This window comes from Chiloscyllium plagiosum, unplaced genomic scaffold (genome assembly GCF_037043375.1).
Source record: "Chiloscyllium plagiosum isolate Xiang-an unplaced genomic scaffold, Cpla_swu_hap1 HiC_scaffold_10, whole genome shotgun sequence".
NCBI lineage: Eukaryota > Metazoa > Chordata > Chondrichthyes > Orectolobiformes > Hemiscylliidae > Chiloscyllium > Chiloscyllium plagiosum.
In genome coordinates this window covers 23935483-23961160 of record NW_028270148.1, presented here as the reverse complement: position 1 = coordinate 23961160, position 25678 = coordinate 23935483, and the positions used below count along the sequence as shown (strand labels likewise).

Genomic DNA, 25678 nt, shown 5'->3' with positions numbered 1-25678 from the left:
GAATGGATGATCCACAAAATGAGCTCCTTTGGGAGATAGTGACCACAGGCAATATTAGGAAATGAGATATCTTTATTCTTTTGTGGGCTGTGTGTATCACTAATGAGATCAGCATTTATTACTGATACCTCATTATCTAAGTGCTTGCTTGGCCATTCTTATTGCTCAGGGCGTGGAGTCACAATGTCAGCCAGACCTGATCAGGTTTACCGATTTCCATCCCTAAAAGACACTAGCAATTGTCAATGGCAGTTGTCATAGTTACCATTACCAATTACAAGCCTTTTACATTCAAATAAAAGCAAAATACTGCAGTTGCTGGAAATCTGAAACAAATGCAGAGAATGCTGAAGGAACTCAGTCAGTCTGGCAGCACCTAGAGAGAGAGAAACAGAGTTAACATTTTGAATCTGGAATGGCACTTCTTCAGAACTCAAGCCTTTTACATTCCAGATTTAATAATTGTAGCTTTAAATGTACCAGCTGCTATGTCCTTAAAGTATTAATAGCCCACTCACATTATTAATATGCCACGACGTCCCCATTCAGGAGTTTATTTTGGATAAGGTATGTGAGGAACACAGGCATGATGTTGTACGTGTCACATGTTTGGGATGAACAGGTAGTTTTGATGCAAAGATTTCCAGCACTGGGAGTTCTCCTGGCTTCTGAGCTGCATCTGCTGAAGATTAATTGATAAAGGTTGTTCACTGCTGTCATATCCTGGAACTACCAGAATAGTCAGTGGCAAAGTAGATGGGCTGCACTCTATTTTTGTCTAGCCATTTGTGTTTAGAAGGTTGCCACTCATTTACCTCCTTCTATTCCTCAGCGACATCGACTTGGTGACATCACGTGGAGTCAGTGTTTGTTTTTGACCTTCTTCTTGACCACATCATTAACACTCACACCTCTTCCACTCTTGTCAAATTGTCCCACTGTTTATCTGACATCAAGCAGTAGATGACAGCAATTTCTTCCAATTCCTCCAGACGACTGAAGCCATTGTGGAATGACTAACTCTCTCCTCTCCCTGATGACATTCTGAGATGAAGACTGACTCTTCACAACTCTGACATCACATTTTTGATCCTGAGCTGAGCTTCCAGCCTTGCATCACTGTACCACTCAGTTCTATCTCCAAACTTTGTTGCTCTCCCAGCTCATCCATTGCTGAAACTCTTTTTCCTATTTGCTAGTATCTCTTGACTTGACTATTCTGATGCATTCCTAGCTGGTCATAGAAAATAGGAGCTGAAGTAGCTATTCAACCCCTCAAACCTGCTCGACCATTCAATATGATCATGATTGACCACTGAGTTCAATACCCTAATCCTGCCCTCCTCCCCGATTTCCCTTGATCCTTTTAGCCACAAGAGCCATATCTACCTCCTTCTCAAAAACACACAATATTCTGATCTCAACCACTTCCTGTGGCAGTGAATTACCCAGGCTTACCACTCTCTGGGTGAAGACATTTTTTCTCATCTTAGTCCTAAAAAGATTTATCCCTTAGACTTAAACTCTGACCCCTGGTTCTGGACTCCCCCACCATCGGGAACATCCGTTGTGCACCTACCCTTCCTAGCCCTGTTAGAATTTTCATGTGATTCCTCCTCATTCTTCTAAAACCAGTGAGTACAAACCTAACCAGGTTAATGTCTCCTTATATATCAGTCCAGCAATCCAAAGGATCCATTTGGGAAACCTTCACTGCCCTCCCTCCAAAGCAAGAACATCCTTCATTGGATAAGGAGACCAAAATTACACACAGTATTCCGTCTGTGGCCTCACCAAGGCCCTGTATAATTGCAGCAAGATATCCTTGTTCCTGTGCTTGAACCCTCTCGCCATGAAAGCCAACTTCCCATTTACTTACTTTACTGCCTGCTGCACCTGCAAATTTACTTTCAGTAACTTACACACGAGGACACCCAGGCATTGTCGATCATTTCCATCCCACAATTTACAGCCATTCCAATAATATCTCCCACATTCTACTTTTTGTAAACTTGAGGTCATCCAATTCTCTGCTGCCTGTGCCTTAATCTACAGTAAGTCTCACCCCTATTATCATTGATCTACATTTGCTGTCAGTCAAGCAGCAACTTGACTTTCAAATTCTCATCCAAGTTTTCAGGATCCTTCTATGACATTGTCCTTTCCAACCTCTGTAATCTCCTGCCGCCTCACCATCCTCTGCCCTCTTGTGCGTTCCCAATTATAATCTCGACACCGTTACCTCCAGTTATGTGGGTTCCATGCTTCCTTCTCTCTACCTATGTTGCCTTGCTGAAGACACTCCTAATTCTTGACCAAGCTTTCAATCATTTGCCCTAATATCTCAAGTCCCTGAATGTTATATTTTGTTTTAAAATGCTCCTGTAAAACACCCTTGGGCCTTTTATTCCATTAAATTGTGCTCTATAAACATAAGTTGTTGTTGGAAAGCTTATCAATGTGCCATCTAGAACTATGATAGAAATGCTGCCAGGTGAAGAAGGAATACAAAACATACTTAACAAATTTAACATATGTCATTCTTTCTTCATTGTAATTATTATCTTTATCTTGAATACAAAACATACTTTGGATTATTGTAAGGTGTTCTAACTACTCATTAATTAGAGAGGTTATCCATCATCTCAGATAACATGGACTAGTCATATAGACACACAGTACTATTCCTAAAATGGGAAGTGGAAGATTACAAAAACAATTTCTACAACTTCTCTTGATGGAAGTAGAGAGAGAGAGAGAGTGTGTGACATTGAGATTTTTTTTCAAAGTTTCAACTTGTCTGAACCATTTGACACATATTCATTTTTAAACCTTTTCCATGTTTTGCACCTGCAGTTCCTTCCAAACTTATTGAAGAAATAAAAAAAAAACCCAGATGTTTGTCTTGGCTGGCTTCCTTATATTTTTCTCTCTTTGGAATTCTTCTGAGGATGCTCAGTCAGATTGTAAAAGTGATACTTGGCTTTTTTGTTTCTGTGGAAATCCAAATATTCTGCAAATTATTGTAATTGCAGTTTCTTTTGACGAAACAGTTAATGTGGTTGTTTGTTGTTTGTTAATAATTTAGCACAGCAGCCACAGATCAACATTGGCTGAGCTCCTGTGGTATACACAGGACATGTCTTCATTTTTATAATTCCGCTATAAATTCCTATGTCTACATTTCAAATGGAGATTGCCTATGTAAACTCGTCACCCTTTGGTTAGACTCTGCCAGAGGTGTTGCTGCACTGTCTCCACTGGTAGGAGGGTGGAATTGCAGTTAACAAATATTACAGTGGCCAGAGTAATTGATGATGTTAAGTTGCCAGGAAATGCATTTAGATTTAAAGTTATAATGAAGTATGAATATGGAAGAATTGTAATTCAAACTCTTGAATTCCTTTTCCTCATTGAAGTTGAATCATGAGGCAGTGTTATCACTGTGAGTATTTTGGGCCCCCTGTCAGGCTTGAATGAGGGTCAGAAGCTTGCACAGGGTGGAATTTTCTGACTCCCACCCCATGGTGGTGGGTTAAGAGGAGGGAGGGCCTTTGGGATCCCACTCCAACTTGCGCTTGATTAAATCTGGATTGGGAAACCTCGCAGATCACCTCCCAGTATGGAAACCAATTGGAACCAGGACCAAGTGGATCCCATTGACTATGAGATCCTGAAATGGGGCTATTAACTTGGGCCAATCAGGGAGCCCTGGTTAACAGATATATACAGGGGATTCAGAAGGTCCCCTCAGTCTAGGGACTGGCTGTGAGCTGGTTGGTCAGAGGCTATGTACTGTGCACATGTAAATAAAGGGTGACTTGGTGACAGGATACTGGCTTCAGTACAGTTGTTTTATGAGGGTTGAATCTTTATAATCCATCTTGATTAATAAACTGAACTTAAAAGCTCCTAGCTGCTGTCATGGGATTGGAGCGCTTCAGAGAATTAGTCCAAGTTTCAGGATTACTTGTCCAGTAACATTACCATTTTTTGAATTATTTAATAAGGAACATAAATATAAGATGGTTTCACAGTGTTGTGTGGCTAGAATTATTTGCAAGAAAAATGATCCCATTTATTATGCATAACATCAGAGTTCAGGCTGATTGTTGTTAATTCACCTGAAAGCTGACAACTCTGAACAATTCCTGAGTTTGGCTGAGCTGCTGGGATTAGATATTGTCCCAGAGAGAAGGTGCACTAACCCAAAGGTCTCTTGTGCATCTCCCACTGTGTATTTCAGCCATAACGGCTTTGGCAGAGGATGTACCTTCTGATAGCAACATTCGAAGATTAATTACAGAATTTCTGATGGTATTTGCTAATCTCCCATTTAAATACCCATTTCATCAAAATGTGACAGGGCTGTCTGAGAATTCGGCATCACCTCCTTTGCAGAAGGTCCAAGATGTTAAGTGCCAAATGTGGCCAGCTATGGGTCTTCAAGGACCCAGGAGTCACCAGGAGCTGTTGACCATCAGAGAACGGTGACCCTTCATTGCGGGTAGCACCACCGGAGGAACGTTGGCTGCAAGTAAGCAGTGTATCCAACAGAGGCCCAGGATCAGTGAGAGAGCTAGGCCACAGGTATGTGAGGATGGGATAGGGTAGGGGTTACAGGAGATATCCACAGGTAAGGACAGGCAGCGTGGCTGTCAGCGTCTTCCTAACGTCAGGTCCCTCAATCAGTCACAGAGTGTTCTGAAGAAACATTTTCAAGAGATGTTATTATTGTTTTTCTCTCTCCACAGGTGTGGCCGGATCCTCCCGGCACCTTCTGATGGTGTTTCTGATTTTCAGCTCCCACAATATTTTGCTTTCATTATTAATCTAACAAATTTGTATGAGCTGCTAAGGTTGTTAATATAAATGGAATAAGCTCACCAAGCCAATGCATGTAAACTATTTTAATAGTAGCTTTCCAGAGTTAGAAATCCTGAGCTCTGTAACTATTTATTTAACAACATTCCAATAGAAGTGGTGAAGCAAATAGCAACAGGCATTTGAGCTGTTTTCCTTGCTACAGTCCTATTTATGTGTGTGGTCACCAGTCTGGGTTGGGAGATTGGAAGGTTAAAACTAAGCTCAGGTCTTTTGGAAGCACTAACTGTGGCCCGCAGTGACACTGCTTCACTGGCCAGCACTTACAGAATTTCTAAGGGTTGAGAATTTTTAGAGAAAATATAATGAAATGGAATTTTGATTTCCTGAAATCCTTATCTGTTGATTGATGCTATTTTTCTATTTAAAGAGCAAAGCCTCTGATGTGTGATTAGTTTAGAACAGAATCGTACAGTTAAGTCAGGTTCCAGCTCTCCAATAAGGACAGCTTAGTGATTCAGTGGTTAACCCTGCTGCCTCGCAGCACCAGGGATCGGGAATTGATCCCACCCTCGGGCGACTGTCTGTGTGAAGTTTGTACATTTTCACCATGTCTATGTGGGTTTCCTCTAGGTGCTCTGGTTTCCTCCTACAGTCCAAAGATTTGCAAGTTTGGTGAATTGACCATGGGAAATGCAGGGTTAAGGGGTGGGGTGGGTGAGTCTGGGTGAGCTGCTCTTCAGAGGGTCGGTGTGGACTCGATGGGCCTGCTTCCACACGGGTTGGGGTTCTATGATACCTGACGTCTGTAACTTCCATAGCTTACTTTTCCCCCTTCTCCATAACCTCTTCCAGCCCAACAGCCTTCCAAGATATCTGCACTCATCCAACCCTGGCCTTTAAAGTATCTGAATGTTTTTTGCTGTGTCATTGGTAGCCGGGCCTTCAGTCACTGAGGCCCAAGCTCTGGAATTCCCACTCAGTACATCACTGTGCCCCCTCCTTTAAAACAGCCCTCCAAAATCAAAGCCCTCCAAAATCAATGTTTTTGATCAAGCTTTGGGCCATCTGTCCTAATATTGCCTGATGAAATTTGGTGTCAAATTTTCCTTATTATGATTTAATGAAGTACTTTCGGACATTCTTACCTTTGGGTTGCTATGTAATACAGTTGTTGTTTCTGTTGAGGCAGCATTTGGGATCACTGCAGGTGTGAAATATCAGCCAGGCTTCCTGCTCTTTCATGGTTTTAGTTTGAGAAGCTCATCCTTCAGGGGTTTGGGTTTGATAGCCCATCCTTTAGAAGCAGCAGGAGGTTAATTGGCTCCTCAAACCTGCTGTGGCATTTGATAAGACCATGGCTGGTCTGCTTGTGACTTTTCCTCTACTTTCTATCTACTTGTCTATGCCCTTGACTCTCTTCTCAATCAACAAAGCGTATTGATGAAGGCAGAGCGGTGGACATGATCTATGTAGACTTCAGTAAGGCGTTCGACAAGGTTCCCCATGGGAGACTGGTTAGCAAGGTTGGATCTCACGCAATACAGGGAGAACTAGCCATGTGGATCCAGAACTGGCTCAAAGGTAGAAGTCAGAGGGTGGTGGTGGAGGGTTGTTTTTCAGACTGGAGGCCTGTGACCAGTGGAGTGCCACAAGAATTGGTGCTGGGTCCACTACTTGTCATCATTTATATAAATGATTTGGATGTGAAGGTAGGGGGTGTAGTTAGTAAGTTTGCAGATGATATCAAAATTGGAAGTGTAATGGACAGTGAAGAAGGCTATCTCAGATTACAACAGGATCTTGATCAGATGGGCCAGTGGGCTGAGAAGTGGCAGATGGAATTTAATTCAGATAAATGTGAGGTGCTGCATTATGGTGGAGGCTGGTACAATTGCAACATTTAAAAGGCATCTGGATGGGTATATGAATAGGAAGGGTTTGGAGGGATATGGGCCAGGCGCTGGCAGGTGGGACTAGATTGGGTTGGGATATCTGGTCAGCAAGGACGAATTGGACCGAAGGGTCTGTTTCCATGCTGTACATCTCTATGACTCTATGACTTTAAGAATCTTTCTGACTCAACCTAGAAACTATTCAGTGATCCAGCCTGCAGGGAAGAGAATTTCACATTTTAATGATATTCTGTGACAGAAAAAAATCTCTTCATCTCTATTTTAATTCTTTAACTCCTTTATTCTTACATTGTGTTATGGACCAGACTAAATACTCTTAAAATATATGAAGAAGATAATGTAGACCCTAAGGTTCTCTTATTTTAAACCAAATGCCAGGAGTTGGGTTCTGGATGCAGTTCAATTGGTCAAGTTATCAGTCTTGAAGCAAAACACACTTTATTTAAACATTAGAGAGAAGAAATTGCATTAACTTGGAAAGACCACATTTAGTACTGAAAATGTGTTGCTGGAAAAGCACAGCAGGTCAGGCAGCATCCAAGGAACAGGAGAATCGACGTTTCGGGCATAAACCCTTCTTCAGGAATGAGGAAAGTGTGTCCAGCAGGCTAAGATAAAAGGTAGGGAGGAGGGACTTGGGGGAGGGGCGTTGGAAATGCGATAGGTGGAAGGAGGTCAAGGTGAGAGTGATAGGCCGGAGTGGGGTGGGGGCGGAGAGGTCGGGAAGAAGATTGCAGGTTAGGAAGGCGGTGCTGAGTTCGAGGGATTTGACTGAGACAAGGTGGGGGGAGGGGAAATGAGGAAACTGGTGAAATCTGAGTTCATCCCTTGTGGTTGGAGGGTTCCTAGGTGGAAGATGAGACGCTCTTCCTCCAACCGTCGTGTTGCTATGGTCTGGCGATGGAGGAGTCCAAGGACCTGCATGTCCTTGGTGGAGTGGGAGGGGGAGTTGAAGTGTTGAGCCACAGGGTGGTTGGGTTGGTTGGTCGGGGTGTCCCAGAGGTGTTCTCTGAAACGTTCCGCAAGTAGGCGGCCTGTCTCCCCAATATAGAGGAGGCCACATCGGGTGCAGCGGATGCAATAGATGGTGTGTGGAGGTGCAGGTGAATTTGTGGAGGATATGGAAGTATCCCTTGGGGCCTTGGAGGGAAGTAAGGAGGGAGGTGTGGGCGCAAGTTTTGCATTTCTTGCGGTTGCAGGGGAAGGTGCCAGGAGTGGAGGTTGGGTTGGTGGAGGGTGTGGACCTGACGAGGGAGTCACGGAGGGAGTGGTCTTTTCGGAACGCTGATAGGGAAGGGGAGGGAAATATATCCCTGGTGGTGGGGTCCGTTTGGAGGTGGCGGAAATGACGGCGGATGATACGCTGTACATGGAGGTTGGTGGGGTGGTAGGTGAGGTGGGGTTCTGCCCTGGTGGCGGTTGGAGGGGCGGGGCTCAAGGGCGGAGGAGCGGGAAGTGGAAGAGATGCAGTGGAGGGCATCGTCGACCACGTCTGGGGGAAATTGTGGTCCTTGAAGAAGGAGGCCATCTGGGTTGTACGGATTTGGAACTGGTCCTCCTGGGAGCAGATGCGGCGGAGATGAAGGAATTGGGAATATGGGATGGCGTTTTTACAGGGGACAGGGTGGGAGGAGGTGTAGTCTAGGTAACTGTAGGAGTCGGTCGGTTTATAGTAAATGTCCGTGTTGTCTCCTCGAAGACCACATTTAGAGTACTGCGCGCAGTTCTGGTCGCCCTATTACAGAAAGGATATTATTAAACTAGAAAGAGTGCAGAAAAGATTTACTAGGATGCTACTTGAACTGGAAGGTTTGAACTATTAAAAAGAGGTTGGATAGGCTGGGACTTTTTTCCCTGAAGCGTAGGAGACTGAGGGGTGACCTTATAGAGTTCTGTAAAACCATGAGAGGCAGAGATAAAGTAGACAGCTGACAGCTTTTTCTCCATGGTAAGGGAGTCTAAAATTGGAGGGTATAGGTTTAAGGTGAGAGGGGAAAGATGCAAAAGGGTCCAGAGGGGTAATTTTTTCACCCAGAGGGTGGTGAGTGTCTGGAACAGGCTTTCAGAGGTAGTGGTGGAAGCGAGTACAATTTTGTAAATTAAGGAACATTTGGACAGGTATATGGATAGGGTAGGTATGAGGGATGTGGGGCATGTGCAGGCACGTGGGACTAGTTTAAATTGTGAAAACTGGGTGGCATGGACAAGTTGGGCCGAAGGGTCTGTTTCCATACTGCAGACCTCTATGCCTCTATGACTTTAACTTAACTGTATTGGAAAACTTAACAGAATAATAGGTTGTTTAACTACTAAACAGTAACTATTCCAATATAGTAACATCAGATAAACACACCCATGACAAAGACAAATTCAGTAAAATTGATTCTCTGTCATGCAATTCTAGCAGCAGGAAGATAACCCCCCAGGTTTTACCTATAATAGAGAGAGGAAAAATAGCTTCCACATCCCGCTTCAAGACCCTACCAACTGCTACTGAAAAACTATAACTAAAAACGTTGGCTTTTGGTGGGGGAGGGGGGAGGGTCTTGATGCCACCTATTCAGGCTGCTTCTACTGTTTCAACTTTAGAGAAAACCACAAGGTCTCACAAGCTGTTTACTTTATTGGATTCAAATAGACAACTTTGTGTCTCTGTATTAAAACCTCTAAAACCAGTACAAAGTACACTTCTTAAAGCCAAAGTACCTTCACACTTGGTTCTGGTCTCTCCCATAAGAAGGGAACATCCACTCAGTGTCCACTTTGTCAAGTTCCCTCAGGATCTTTCATGTTTCACTGAGATCGTCTCTCAAACTTGTAAACTCCAGTGGATCCAGGACTAACCTTTCCTCATTTGATAACACACCCATCCCAGATATCAGTGGAGTGAATCTCCTCTGAGCTATCTCTCATTCAGTTATTTCTGAGGGACTGCCATGCTTTGTGGAATTAAGTTAGATTTTGACGCTATTGACTCGACGAAGTGAGGAGGGAGATACAAAAGGCCAAAGTCTTCTTGATAGTTACACTCAATGAATTTGGGATATAAGAAGGGAAGAATATTTTGTGTGCAATTCTGCACTCACCCCCCTTCACACGATGCTAATGAGTTAACTGTTTATCTGTATAGCTGTATCTGTAAATAAAGTGTCCCTGGCTCTTTTAGGAGGCCAGTTAATTACAATCTGTAAATATAAAATGTGCCAAATACAGCATGATTTGAAGCGCACTTGTATGTTTATTGCTGGTTAGGGAATTCCGTCAGTAAGCGCTGAACAAATTGTGGAGAAATCAGGCATACATAACCATTCCTTTTATGTCCATGTTTGATGAGAAGCAGTTTCCTTTTCCATGGTTATCCTCTGCTATTATGCATGACAGGACTGCAATTAAACCTCTTGGCATTAATTTGCTCAATGTGATAATTATTCCAATCGTCCTGTCGCATCAGTGACATAATGAAATAATGTTAGCACAGTCATGGGGTCTCTAGCTGATCCAGTGATTTTGGCGGTGTTAGAGTGTGTAGATCCTTTCTTATCCTTTACCCTGTTCTCTGTAGTACCACCTTCACATTCTATAATCTGCTAGGCTGATTCGGGTTTGCCCTTTCTCTGTTGGAGGAAGAGCCATCAAGAAGTGATGAAAAAGATGGGAAGAAATAGGAAGGAAATTGGGGTCAATTTTAACTGCCTGCACAAGAAACAAATGGGATTAAATGGAAGGCTCGTTTCACTGGCCGTTACATTTTGCTCTCCTCCAAAATCAGTGCAGTGTAAAAATGTGGGCAAGGTGTTTGAATGGCATTTTGCCCAATCCCTCGGGAATCTTGTCTGTTGAGCTGGTAGAAAATTGACCACTAACAGAATCAAAATTACTGAAATGAATTGTCAGCAAGCAATATTGCCTGGGTGTTGTCAATGAAAGCTGTTCATGCTGTGTTGGACAGCACTGGATTAAGATCTAGGCACGAGCAGGGCTGTCGGTTATAAGGGTAATTATAGATGAGATAATTGCATGGAACACAAAAGATTATTGTGTGACTGGGAGGCAACCCCTTGATAGGGAATAATGTATGGTTGGTTGGAGATGCTGGAATTTCACATCACTATCTGTATGAGGGAATTTTGGCACCATTTTCAGGTCAGACCTAAGACTTGAGCTTTTAGACTACAAGCCTATACAAGCTCAAAAAGTCAGAAATGCGGACATTACTTGTGCTCAGGGATGAGTGATGATCCAGTTGTTTGATAAGATAAACCTTTGCTTGGATAAGTTAAATGAGAGTAGTTTCAACAGTTTTCAATTGGCACTTCTCTCTCTTGCTTCTATAAGACGTTTGTTTACACTTGCTCGCAAACTACCACTGCTACATTAATCTCTAAATAAAATCGATCATTTTAAGGAAAGGACCAAATGTGAAAGTTGATGTTGGTAACAGCACGTGGAGGTGAATTCCAGGAATAGAGGGTGGATGAATCAAATCACACAATTAACATTTGTGGAATAACTAGAGGTTTGTTGAAGTTTAACTATCAACAGCTTTCTTTCAAAAAAGAAATGGAATGCAAGTGTGAACATTGACTCAGTGCTGTCTGTGTTTACAGTTCCAGCCTGTTAGGATCATACATGCAACACAGTCCTTGAAAGGGGAATAGGTCATTTAGCCCCTTGTGGTGAAATGCAATGAAAATGAAAGAGTGGTATTGCTCTCATTGATGAGCACAGAAAGGCAATGGGGTGCAACCTGATTCTCTACACTCCTGTTATGAAGTGAACACAACAGGAACTAAAGTCAGAGTGCACCATTGACCTCTGTTATTGGCATACAGAGATATCATATTGTCACACACAGCTGCCAAAGTATGCCAACACTTGTCTGAAACAGCAGTACGGCTGCTCAAGTAGAAAAGGCCTAAATCCCCTTTCAAACCCACAGAGAAATCTAGAAAGAGCTGGGTTTCCCTAGGCAGTAAGCCTCACATGGTCAGGTAGGAGTTTTCACATCTGGAGTGTGAGTGAATATGTAACTCAGTAACTTTGAAGACAGCATGGGAATTTAATACAGAAGGAAAGAGGCGCGTTTTGCTTGCTTTCTTGGCTCATAGTTTGTAAGGGTCATGATTTGGAGATGCCGGTGTTGGAAGGGATTTTCTTAACAGGATCAATTGAAGCCCAACACGAAGTTGTGACATCACAGGTAAGCTGTATGGTCATTGGTTGGCAATATCTACTAATTTGACCATGATAGATTACTTCCAGATTGAAGGTAAGAAGGAGAAACATCTACAGATGACAAACTAAAAGACCAGTAGCAAATTTAAAAAAAACAATTAAAGTAATTAAAGTAGAGATGTAGGGCCAGGCAGTGTGTTGTAACTGCATTCGCTAGGAGCTGGTGGATCTCATTGTGGTTCATAGTGACCACATCTGTAGCAAGTGCAAGTTCACCTTTAGAAGATCCTGCATAGCACTCCCAGATTCCTTTGGCTTTGGCTTTATGAATTTTCTCACCGTTTAGAAAATAATCCATGTCTGTATTCTTTTTTCCAAAGTGCAAAAACTTCGTACTTGCTCACGTTGAATTTCATCAGCCATTTCCTGGACCACTCTCCTAAACTGTCTAAATCTTTCTGCAGCCTCCCCACCTGCTACGTACTACCTGTCTGTCCACCTAACTTCGTATCATCGGCAAACTTCGCCAGAATGCCCCCAGTCCCTTCATCCAGATCATTAATATATAAAGTGAATAGCTACGGCCCCAACACGGAACCCTGCGGGACACCACTTATCACCGGCTACCATTCGAGAAAAGAACCTTTTATCCCAACTCTCTGCCTTCACAGACACCCAATCCTCAATCCATGCCAGTAGCTCACCTCGAACACCATGGGTCCTCACCTTACTCAGCAGCATCCTGTGAGGCACCTTATCAAAGGCCTTTTGGAAGTCTACACAGATAATATCCATTGGGTTTCCCTGGTCTAACCTACTTGTTACCTCTTCAAAGAATTCTAACAGGTTTGTCAGGCATGATCTCCCCTTACCAAATCCATGCTGACTTGTTCTAATCTGACCCTGCACTTCCAAGAATTTAGAAATCTCATCCTTAACGATGGATTCTGGAATCTTACCAACAACCAAGGTTAGGCTAATCGGCCTATAATTTTTCATCTTTTGTCTTGAGCCTTACTTGAACAAGGGGGTTACAACAGCGATTTTCCAATCATTTGGGACTTTCCCTGACACCAGTGACTTTTGAAAGATCACAATCAATGTCTCCACTATTTCCTCAGCCACGTCCCTTAGAACTCTAGGATATAGCCCATCAGGGCCAGGAAATTTATCAATTTTTAGTCCTTTTAGCTTTTCTAGCACTTTCTCTTTTGTAATGGCTACCATACTCAACTCTGCCCCCTGATTCTCGTTAATTGTTGGGATATTACTCATGTCTTCCACTGTGAAGACTGATGCAAAGTATTTAATACATTCTTCAGCTATTTCCTTATATCCCATCACTAGCCTTCCTGTATCAATTTGGAGTGGCCCAATGTCTACTTTTGCCCCTGCTTTGTTTCTTAATGTATTGAAAGAAACTTTTATTATCATTTCTAATATTACTGGCTAGCCTACCTTCATATTTGATCCCCTCCTTCCTTATTTCTCTCTTTGTTGTCCTCTGTTTGTTTTTGTAGCCTTCCCAATCCCTCCCCCCCACCCTGGATAATCTTTCTTTTCTTTGGGATGAATCTCTACTGTGTCCTCAATTACACCCAGAAACTACTGCCATTGTTACTCTACTGTCTTCCCCACTAAGCTCTGCTTCCAGTCGATTTTCGTCAGTTCCTCTCTCATGCCCCTGTAATTACCTTTATTTAACTGTAACACCATTACATCAGATTTTGGTTTCTCCCTTTCAAACTGTAGTTTGAACTCTACCATATTATGATTGCTGCCTCCTAAGTGTTCCCTTACTTTAAGATCTTTTATAAAGTCTGCTTCATTACATAGCACTAAGTCCAGAATAGCCTGCTCCCTTGTGGGCTACATCACAAGCTGTTCCAAAAAGCCATCCTGTAAACATTCCATGAATTCCCTTTCTTTGGATCCATCAGCAACATTATTCACCCAGTCCACTTGCATATTGAAGTTCCCCATCATCACCCTGACCTTGCCTTTCTGACATGCCCTATCTATTTCCTGGTATATCTTGCGCCCCTGATCCTGACCACTGTTAGGAGGTGTGTACATAACTCCTATTATGGTTTTTTTACCTTTGTGGCTCCTCAATTCCCCCCACACAAACTCCACATCCTCTGACCCTATGTCATTCAGAGTCATTGATTTAATTTCATTCTTAACTAACAAGGCAACCCCACCCCCCTCTCCACCTCTCTGTCTTTTCAATAAGTTGTAAGTCCTTGGATGTTTCACTGCCAGTCCTGAATCCCCTGCAACCATGTCTCTGTGATGCCTACCACATCATAATCATTCATGATGATTTGTGCTGTTAATTCATCTACTTTGTTACGAATACTATGAGCATTCAGGTAAAGTACCTTAATGCTAACTGTCTTATCATTATTAGAGATATTGGAAATCATAAGATGTCCGAAGTTATCCTTCATTTTTGCTGCATTCCTAGTCTGCCTCAAGGTTAAACCCACCTGCACACATGCTATCCTGCTGTTTATCTTTCCATTTAACTCCATGCTCCCTGTCGCTTTAACTTTCCCTTCCCCCACTCACAAATTTCAAGTCCTACTGACCACCTGATTTATCCTTTTCGCGAGAACACTGGTTCCAGATCGATTCAGGTGGAGACCGTCTCATCAGTACAGATGCCCCCGTTTCCAAAACTGATGCCAATGCCCCATGAAATGGATTCCCTCTTTCCCCCACCAATCCCTTAACCACTTGTTTACTTCCCTAATTTTCTTATCCCTATGCCAATTGGCACGAGGCTTGGGTAATAATCTGGAGATAGTGACTCTTGAGAACCTGTACTTCAAGTGTCTAGGTAACTCTCCCCCTCCCAGATGTGCCGTGGAGCTTGAAGCTCAGATTCCAGATCATCAACACTTATCCAGAGTTCTTCCAGCAACCAACACTTGCTACAGATGTGGTCACTGCCCTTCACAATGTGATCAGCCAGCTCCCACATCATACAGCTACAGCACATCACCTGTTCAGCTATCTTTACTTACTTAATTCACTTTTACAATTTATGTATTAAATAATTTCCAGTACCTCTCTGCTGGGGTCTTATTCAAATAACCAATTAAACTTCTAATCAATCACATGATACACAAGACATATTAATTAAAAAGCCTTACCTTAACAGCACAGGAGAGTCCTTCTTAACATACCTACTTAAATAGCAATCACTTGCTTTCCCAACAGCCTCCCTGCTCCGACTGCACTTCTCCCCAGCTCCCGCGCTCTCTGCTATGAAAAAAAAGTTTGTTCCCTGTGTGGGTGAGAGTAGGGGCTGTAGGGAGGATGAGCAAAAATGACCATAGCACAGTGGTACAGGGAGCTATTCAAGTGGGGAAGAAGAGAGAAATGAAGTTGTAATGAAGGATAGTATAGTCAGGGGAATAGACACTGTTCTCCATGGGCAGGATTGGAGTCCCAAAGACTGGTGACTGGATTCAGATTACCTCTGGGCTGCAGAGGAACTTGGCATGGGAGGGGAACGATCCAGTTGTTGTGGTCTATGTAGGTGCCAATGACATAGGTAGAAAGAGGTAAGAAGTCCTTCTGAGGGAGTGTAAGCAGCTAGGGACTAAATTAACAAACAGCATCAAAAAGGTAACAATCTCCAGATTGCTACTTGAGCCACAAACAAATTGGCAGGGGGTCAACAAGATTAAAGAGATAAACGTGTAGCTCAAGTATGGTGTGGGAGAAACAGGTTCCAATTCATGGGACATTGGCATCAGCCCAGGGGAAGGAGGGAGCTGTTCTGATGGGACAGGTTTCACCTGAATTCATTGCTGGGACCAGAGTCCTGGTGAACTACATAACTAGGGCTGTGGATCGGGCTTTAAACTAAATGGTGGGCAGGGGAGGCGGGGGAATGCATGGAAAGTATGGAAAAAGTTAAAGGTGGAAAGGGCTCTGGGCGGTTAATAAAGTTTCAAAAGCAAGTAATAAGACTGAGAGCAGTTAAAGGGTCAGGATCCTAACTTCAGGCACAGCAGTTAAAGGGAGAACAATGAGAAGAAGGGGAGTCAGCACAGGACTGAGGCTGTTGTGCTTAAATGCTGTATGCAACATAGGGTCAATGAGCTTGAAGGGCAGATTGCGATTGACAGGTATGGTGTTGTGGATATCACAGAGATACGAGGGGAGCAGGGCTAGGAATTAAATATCCATTGATACACATTCTTACAAAAGGGCAGGTAGATGGGTCAGATGGGCTGTGGTTGCCTTGTGAGTAAGAAATGAAATTAAATCAATAGCAAGAAGTGATATAGGGTTGGAAGGCATAGAATCTATACGGTTGGAGGTGAGGAGCTGCAAAGGAAAAAGGGCCCTGATGGGAGTTACGCACAGGCCTCCTCGCATCAGTCAGAATGTGGGAAAGAAAATAAATCTGGAGATAGCAAAAGCATGTCAGAAAGGCACTATTAATAATCGTGGGGGACTTCAATATGCAGGTGGACTTGGAAAATCAGGTTTGGGGTGGATCCCAAGAAAAGGAATTCATGCAATGTCTATGGGATGGTTTTCTTGGCGCAGCCTGTGATAGAAACCACCAAGGAGCAGACAATTCTGGATTTGGTAACGTGTAATGAGGCAGACTGAATCAGGGAGCTTAAAGTGAAGGGACCTCGAGGGGGCAGTGATGATAATGTGATAGAATTCACCCTGCAGTTTGAGAAAGAGCAGTTGGAGTCACATGTAATGGTATTAGAATTGAGTGAAGGTAACTACAAAAACTATAAAGGAAGAGTTGGCCAGATTTGATTAGAGCGGAGTCCAGCAGGAAAGATGGTAGATCAGCAATGGCAGGAGTTTCTGGTGGTAATTTGGGAGGCACGGCAGAAATTCATCCCAAGGAAGAAGAAAGATACTAAGGGGAGCACGAGGCAAACATGGCTGACTAGGGACATCAGTGACCACATAAAAACAAAAGAAAAAGCTTCAGGATGAAGGGGCGACCCTTTAGAATTCAGATGAGGAGGACGTTATTCAGCCAGAAGTAAAGAGATCTTTACCAGGATGGCAGCGAGTAACTAGTGGAGTTCTGCAAGGGTCAGTGTTGGGACCACAACTATTCACATTGTACATTAACGATTTGGATTAAGGAAGTGAAGGCATTGATGCTTAGTTTACAGATACCACAAAGGTAGGTAGAGGGACAAGAGTGACGAGGAGGTGGGAGGCAGCAGAAGGTCTTGATCAGGCTAGCAGAGTGAACAAAGAAGTGGCAGGTGGAATTCAATGTGGGAAAGTGTGAGGTTATGCACCGTGGTAAGAAGAATATAGGCTCAGACTATTTTCTAAATGAGGAAATTCTTTGGAAATCGAGATCGCAAAGGGAGTTGGGAGTCCTAGTTCAGGGGTTCTCTTAAGGTTAACACGGAGGTTCAGATGGCTGTTAGGAAGGGAAATGTGATGTTAACATTCATTTCAAGAGGGCTAGAACCCAAGAGCAGCATTGTACAGTTGAGGCTCTATAAGGGTCTGGTCAGACCACTTTTGGGATATGTTGTGAGCAGTTTTGGGTCCCGTATCTAATAAAGAAGATGTTGGCCTTGGATGGGGACCAGAAGAGGTTTACAAGAATGACCACGGAGATTAAGGGCTTGTTGTATGAGAAGCAGCAGAGGTTTCTGGGTCTGAACTTGATGGAGTTGGAAGAATGAAGGGGGATTTGATGGAAACTTACAGACTACTGAGACGCCTGGATAGAGTGGACATGGAGAAGATGTTTCCACTAGTAGGAAAGACTAGGACACAAGGGCACAGCCTCAGGGTGAAGGGACAACTCTTTATAACTGAGGATAAGGAGGAACTTTTTCACTCAAATGATACTGAATCTGTGGATCTTATTGCCACAGAAGACTGTGGATGCCAAGTCATTGAATCTATTTAAGACAGAAATAAATAGCTATTGATTAGTAAGGAGATGAAGGGTTACAGGGAGAAGGCAGGAAATGTGATTGAGAAACATATTGGCCATGATCAAATGGCATAACAGACTCTGGGCTGAATGACCTAATTCTGCTTCTATATCTTATGGTCTTACAATCTTATTGAGGTCCCCAGGAGAAAAGATGAATCTTGTTGCTGAGATATGTCTTCTTAGCTCTGGAACAATTTCAGAAATTTGTTGTTGGAACCCCTTGCTACCCCCTCTCTAACCGTTCGCTACCCCCTCGCTACCCCTGGCTCACTTCCTTCCTCTTTCCTGGGACTGAAACCCAGGCTCCTCCTGGTGAAACAGGAGGGACTCCCAGACTGGGCAAGCTGCCTCTTCCAGCGTGAATCATGGCAACTGCCCACCTCAATTATTCAACAGGACCCGAGGCTCTACTTGCGATCAGTTTGGGCACCGACGGGTTTCTGTGTATTATGCCATTTTCAAAGAATGTCTAATGTTATATTTTCTGTGTGAAGGTGCCCTTCCCCACTTGTATGGAAGAAAGCTTTGCACCTGAATTTCTTCTCCCTTCTCCTAAAGATGGTAACTTTGGCTGGTTTACTGTTCCATATGTACTGCCCTGCAGCGCCTCACCCGAACAGTCATTCTTTATAAGTGTGTCTAGGGACAAAAGACACCATTTTGCTGCTCTACTGTTGATTGGACCCTCCACCAGGAGCCTGTAAAGTGAAAACCTGCCCTTTTTGGTCATAAATTTATGTTGCACTGGAAGTGATTGTCAAATATATGTGTGCAGCTGTGATATTTAACCTCATTGTTACTATTAGCACTTTGTGCTATCTGCCATCTGTTTCAGTTTGCCTCAGGTAACCTGCTTTCACCAGATCCTCCATTGTACTGCATCTAGGGTCTGTCTAATTATCTCTGGTCGTGGATAGACCCACTGGTGAGTGTAAACACAAGAGGAATTTCTTCGAGTGAACACGATGGTTTATTGCATACTGTCAATAAGTACAGGTTACAATATAAATGTGGCAAGTTTACTCAGGACTCTCCGGCGTGGTACAGAATACACCTGCTCCCCTAGAACTCATTGTCTCCACCCGCAGATGGTGCATGACACCAATGGAATGGGTGAAACTGGTGTAATTTCAGCATTAATTCTTTCCTGACTGTTACCTGATAGATTAGCTCCAATTAAATTGGACTCTGATGTTGAGTGATATTGAGTTTTTATTGCCACCTCAGTGGTACTGTACAAACACTGACACCAGTATTCAGCATCACGAGGAGAGAGGCAACAACATTCAACATGGAAAGACCAAAATCACACCCACCAATCAGCTTGAGATGTAATAGAATGGCAATTCACCACAACATTGAATAAAGAGCTTGCTGCTGTAAGACATTGGAGATGAAGTAGGCCGTTCAGCCCATCGAGTCTGCTCCACCATTCAATGGGGTCATGGCTGATCTGCTAATCCTCCACTGCACTTGCATGCCTTTTCCCTATCACCCTCGATGCCCCTACTGATTTAAAAAGTTGTCAATCTCAGTCTTGAAAGTACTTAATGACTCAGCCTGGACAGCCTTCGGTGGGACAGAATTCCACAGATTCATTAGCCTGTAACTACCTGCAACTTGGCAAGTTTCATTTTCCAGGTTCAAGTTGTCATTGTGGGGAAAATGCTTGTTCTCTCCAGGGTATATAAAGTAAACCATGAGGAAATATTGAAAGTCAGGTAACATCAGTACTCTATATGGTAATGGTGTGGAAAGAGTTAGGCTTTAACTGCATTAAGCTCCATCCAGTCTGATGATGCAATTCAGTCTGGGCAAAAAGGAATGAGTGTAGCACACAATCCCGATGAAGACAGACATGTCCTTTTTAGCTCCTGATAATCTGTAATTATGCCAAACCAATCAATGTAACTTGTATCTTTTACTGTCACATCTTGAAAAGAAGTCATTTGCCAATTATATGCCCATTCTGTAAGTTTGTTCACTTACAGCTTCCTTTACAGTGGTTCAAGCTGTGATCTGAACGGTTCCTCACATCCCATCCTCTGCCAGTCTGCCTTTTACTACAAGTCCATCATTTGGAGCGAATGTTAGCAGTTTCACGCTCTATCCTTTAACATGTTCCCTATTGTCAGTGTGCATGGAGGCTTCAATACGCGAGCTGTTAACTTACATCAAAAATTGGATTGACAGTAAAACCAAACAAATGTGATGCTGGACGTCTAGAGCACAAGCGGAAAGTGCTGGAGAAACTCAGCAGGTCTGGCAGCACCTACGTAAATACCACCCTTTCCCTGGTTGAGTTCAGGTAAAGGGTCACTGGACTCAAATTTAATTCTGCTTGTCTCTCTACAGATGCTGCCAGACCTGCTGAGTTTTCCAAAATTTCCTCTTTGTGTTTCAAAAATTGGAACCTAAGTTTGTGGACAAAATTCTCTAACTCAAGCCAATACTGAGTAAGAGCTAGAGTGGAGCCAGAATGGAAAGATATAGACATGGTTAGTGTTAGTGCATCCATCCAGCACTGGCAGAATTCTGCCAAACCCAATCACCCAGGGAAACGATGAACTGTGCTGTCAACCTGAAGGAGACCAAAAAATAACGGACTCATTGGGCACGAGCTGGGAATAGACTGAGCCTGGAATGCTTTCCAGTTATAAATTCCTGATGGGTTTGATTAAGAAAATGCACCTGCCTTGTTGAGTTTACATGGCATAAAGACATCCTGTGTGCTGGAAGGGATGAGCTGATGCTTACATTTTTACACAGCATAATATCATCGCACTGTGGGAATGCATCGTTATTTTGTAATTTGATGCAAACTCTAGAGAAGTAATATTTCGTTGCATGTGAAAATGATTATGATTTCCAGGATTACGGGGAAGTTGTGGCATGATTTAATTGGACAGCCTTTTCTAAGAGCCAGGACAAGTACAATAAGTGAAATGATCTCCTTTTGCAGGATTCTGGGTGTCACAGGGCTATAGGTATAAGTGGCTAGGTTTGCGTCATTTAATCTCCCCATAAAGATTCTTTGATTCTCAGGCATTGACCTGTTGGACTTAATTTCCACGCTCTCTTTCAATTCTCGAATGGATACTTATGATTATTTAGATTGACTAATATCCTTTTCACCTTGCCATTTGCATGCTGCAATATTTCCCATTTCTGATCATATACAGTAGACTACATGTATTAGCCTGAGCTGACACCATGTCCTCAGTGGCCCCCTTCTGCGGCTTCTGCACTTCTGTGTATGCATGTGGGAATATCTCCAAACACATTCCTGGAAACCTACGCTTTGTTGACAGGTGTTTGAGGAATTTGCTGAGTAAATTGGCACCATCCTGGATGATTTGTCCTGTGAACTGGTACAAGACCTGACATCTTTTGTCATTCGTACCTGGGTACAGAAATGAACAAAGCTATTGACTTGGTTGTAGATTTTAATGAACAAAGGTCTGGGGTGCAAGTTGAGTTTAATGAATTACTCATGTAAAAGAGAGCTAAGGGGCAACTTTTTCACGCAGAGGGTGGGTTGAGCTGCCAGAGGATGTGGTGGAGACTGGTATAATTGCAACATTTAAGAGGCATTTGGATAGGTATATGAATAGGAAGGGTTCGGAGAGATATGGGCCGGGTGCTGGCAGGTGGGACTAGATTGGGTTGGGATATCTGGTTGGCATGGACGGGTTGAACCGAAGGGTCTGTTTCCATGCTGTGCATCTCTTATGACTCTATGACTCTACAACATGGTAAGATCACCAAAGTGTAGGTTGAACTATATCTGTTGCATATTTTTTTCCTCTGACATGTTTTGTGATGCGCTTTTTTTAAAGAGATTGGCTTGGGATCAGCTCCCTCACAATGACTCACGATTCACTTTGAGAAGGTGTTTAGAAGGTTAAGAAAGTGTTTAGCACGCTTGCCTTCATTGTTCAGACTATTGAGTACAGGAGTTGAGATGACATGTTAAAGTTGTACAGGATGTTGGTGAGGCCTCTTCTGGTGTACTATGTACAGTTCTGGTCCCCCTGCTATAGGCAGGATATTATTAAATTGGAGAGGATTCAGAAAAGATTTGCCAGGATGTTGCCAGGACTGGAGGCTTTGAGTTAGAAGGATAGGCTTAATAGTCTGGGGCATTTTTTTTTACTGGAGCGTAGAAAGTTAAGGGATGACCTTATAAAGGTTTATAAAATCATGAGAGACATAGCTAAGGTGAATAGCAAAGGTCTTTTTCCCTAGGGTGGGGGAGTTTAAAACTAGGGAGTATATTTTTAAGGTGAGAGGAGAAAGATTTAAAAGGAACCTAAGGGGCACCATTTTCATACAGAGTGTTGTTCAAATGTGGAATAATCTGCCAGAGGAAGTGGTAGATGGCAGGTACAGTTTCAATGTGTAAAAGACATTTGGACAGGTACATGAATAGGAAAGGTTTGGAGAGATATGGGTGAAATGGAGCCAGTGGGACTAGTTAAGTTTGGGAAACTTGCTCAGCATGGATGAATTGGACAGCACAGTCTGTTTCCATGCTGTATAACTTTATGTCTCTAAGTAACAGAACCTGGAACTGGGGAAGAGACTCCTTGCTGAGTGTAATGACTCAGATTTATTTAGAGGTTCCCTACATCTTGTTCAAATGCTAACACATGAAACCATTGATTTAAAGGGAGGACAAGGACATTCTCTTTGTGATGATTTAAGCTTATGATCCTTAACTTCATCCTCTTCTCCATCTTCATTTGCCAAACGTACACATTTTAGATAGATATATAAGGCACAAAGAAACCTGATTTTGTCTCATTGTGCCTGATGTGCCAGACTTTTGAATAAGCTATTAGTATGTTGCAACTGTCTGCTCTTTCCCATGGCCCTATAAGCGTTTCCTTTCGTACCAGACATCCAATTCCCTTTCAAAGTGAGGATTAAATTGCCTATTACTCCCCTTTCAGACATCATATTCCATACCATTACAATACACCATGTCAGAAATGTCTCCTGACCTTTCCTCTCGTTCTGTTGACAATTAATACTTTTTAAGTTCAGAAATATGTTTATAACCTGCTGAAAGCTTTCTAAAACTGCAACAGCAACAGCAAACCAGGTTTTACAGTTCTTAGACTGGTGGAGCCATATAATTTTGAAATCAGAATTAGTTGCTGTGAAAGTGACGAGAGATGGCCTACCATTATTTATATAACTGATCAATTAGCTCAAGATATTCTTCAATTTATTAGAGATTTATGGGTATAGACTATGATTCTTTGATATTTTACATTTGAATCTTGATTAAACCCTCATTGTATTCCTCAACATGTGTTCAGCAAAATAAGCTTTGGCCGGACAAGGAAGGAACTGTGTATTATTTTGAACAGTGTTTCATGACACCACTAATCCTAGACAGAACAGAGGTGACTGAGTAGATTCACCGTCAATCACCACAGGAAACTGTGCTATTCGAAGGGACTAGGGTGGAAGTACACTGGTAAGTTTTATTCTGTGACTGTTCTCTACTCTGTGAAAATTGCTGGAGAATTCACCCTGCTTCAACTGGTAGATGCCTTCTGATTGCTGTTGCTTGTGGACACCACTTTTAAATGCACTGTGTAAATAGACTTTGTTCACTTTGCTGTTTGCTTTATGTAGAAACTTAGAAAATAGGATCAGGAATAGGCCATTTGGCCCTTCAAACCTGCTTTGATATTCGTTATGATCATGGCAAATTATCCAACTCAGTAGCCTGTTCCTGCTTCCACTCCATATCCTTTGATCCCTTTAGCCCCCAGTGCTTTATCCAACTCCCTCTTGATATCATAGAATGTTTTGCCCTCCACTACTTTCTGTGGTTGCGAATTCCACAGACTCGTCACTCTTTGGGTGAAGAAATTTGTCCTTATCTCGGTCCTAAATGATTTACATTGAATCTTTAGACTATGACCTCTGATTCTGGACGCCCAAGCATCAGGAACATCAATCCTATCTAGTCTTGTCAGAATTGGGTTTCTACAACATTCCTTTTCATTCTTCTGAACTCCAGTAAATATAACTAATACATAAGCTAATTGATTCAACCTCTCCTTAAACATAAAGCCCCATCATCCCAGGAATCAATTTCATAGTTGACTCTGACTGTGTCAGGCATCAATTCACTGCAATCTCTGTGTAGCAAGAACACCCTCAGGTAAGGAGAGCAAAGCTGCAAACAACATTCCAGGTGTAGTCTCATCAAGGGCCTGTCTAACTGCAGCAAGACACCCCTGCTTCTGTACTCAAAACCTGTCACTGTGAGAGCCAATATACCATTTGCCTCCTTCACCTGTATGCTTAACTTTGGGGAGGACACCCAGGTCTTGTTGATGACATCCAGCTCCCTTAATTTATAACCATTCAGATAATAATCTTCCTTCTGACTTTTGCTGCCAAAGTGCTGCAGGATAGACATTGCTGTGGGTTTGTTATCTTCGAGGGAGCACCGATGAATGAATGCATGTTTAATGATCAACTGCCTTTGAGATGATTATCGTGGTGTCTCATACACTGTACCTTATGTCAAGAGAAATCTGCGAGTTGTTTCCTAGCAGCAAATAGCACTTTAGCATTGAACCAAAAACACTGCTGGGGAGTGAAGACTGAGAAGGGTAATCCTTCAATTCAACAAATGCTGAACACAACAAATGCTACTTCTTTCAACGACTCTCACATTCTATAAATGAATAGAAAACATAGCCAGGGTGGCATTTAATCACTATGGAGGTGAGGGGGTGGAGTAATTAAATCAGTTCAGAGGGTGTAGGTTGGAGACCCCACTGTGATACTGTCATTGAGGTCGGTCTAAGAAGAGGTTATCTTGAGTAAGAATATAGAGAGGTAGCTGAGCCTAGGCTTGTTGGAGAGATTTTTTTTCATTTTAACAATCTGCTAGCTCTTTGCATTTGACTTCTCGATGGTGACACCTGACCCAGTCAGAGTCAATTTCCAAGCAATCAGCCCTCTTTTCTTCTGAACTGTAAATAGTTGTGGTTACTTGAAATTAGTAATTCTTGCATCTGTCCTGGCCAGTGCGAGAAAAGCTTTGGCAACATTTCAGCAACAAAGGTTGAAAGGAGATAATGAACATATTAATCAAACACACGCAAAGTTGTATGCTTTAAAGAGATGATAATAATGTCCTTGGCAAATGCCTTTCTATCAACTTAGAGCAAGGAACAGGCAGGAGATTCAAGTATGATTTTGTTAGGTAGCATTAATGCAGAGCTGGATTTCAGTGACTTCGCATGTTGTTTGTACATTTGAAAAAAAACGCTTAGCAACACCTTTACCACACTAACAACGTATACACCAAAGTAATGGTTAAATCAAAACGTGCAAGGCTTGAATGTATTCCTTTGTTTGCAAAGAATAGGTCTCTCTATATAAATCCATCATGTTTCAAGCAAGTGCAAATGAGTTATGTTATGAGCTCGATTAATTACTTTAAATTGATCAGACAGCAAAACAAAGCAATCAGACAAGAAGTAAAACCTCTTCCATAAAAGATCTGCAACAAGAATTCAAATTTGAAGCAATGAGAACTCACATTTGTAAATGCTAAGGTTCAGCACTGTAGTGTTTGTCCAATATCAACTAAGACTTACCATGCTATTAAAATTTTGCACATTTTATCGAGCATATTTAGTGCATATTGAGTGGGTTAAACACTACAGATCCCTACCTTTCATGTGTTTCAGTTTAGTTTCTTGGCAAGGCACTGATTCAGCACAGCCAGTGAAAGGGCAGGGTCATTTAGGCAGCAACTCAG

At 42.6% G+C, this 25678-nt stretch overlaps 1 protein-coding gene and 1 long non-coding RNA gene across 6 annotated transcripts in view; one reads left to right on the top strand and one right to left on the bottom strand.

Annotated features, from left to right (window-relative positions):
* Positions 1-25678, top strand: part of ltbp1 (latent transforming growth factor beta binding protein 1) — a 425536-nt gene that overhangs the window by 42183 nt on the left and 357675 nt on the right. The window lies entirely within an intron of this gene.
* LOC148148922 (uncharacterized) lies at positions 134-25678 on the bottom strand. The gene is made up of 3 exons (XR_015758367.1): positions 25592-25678; positions 519-682; positions 134-376 (listed from the first exon to the last, which is right to left on the bottom strand). It is a non-coding gene; the product is annotated as an uncharacterized LOC148148922 (long non-coding RNA).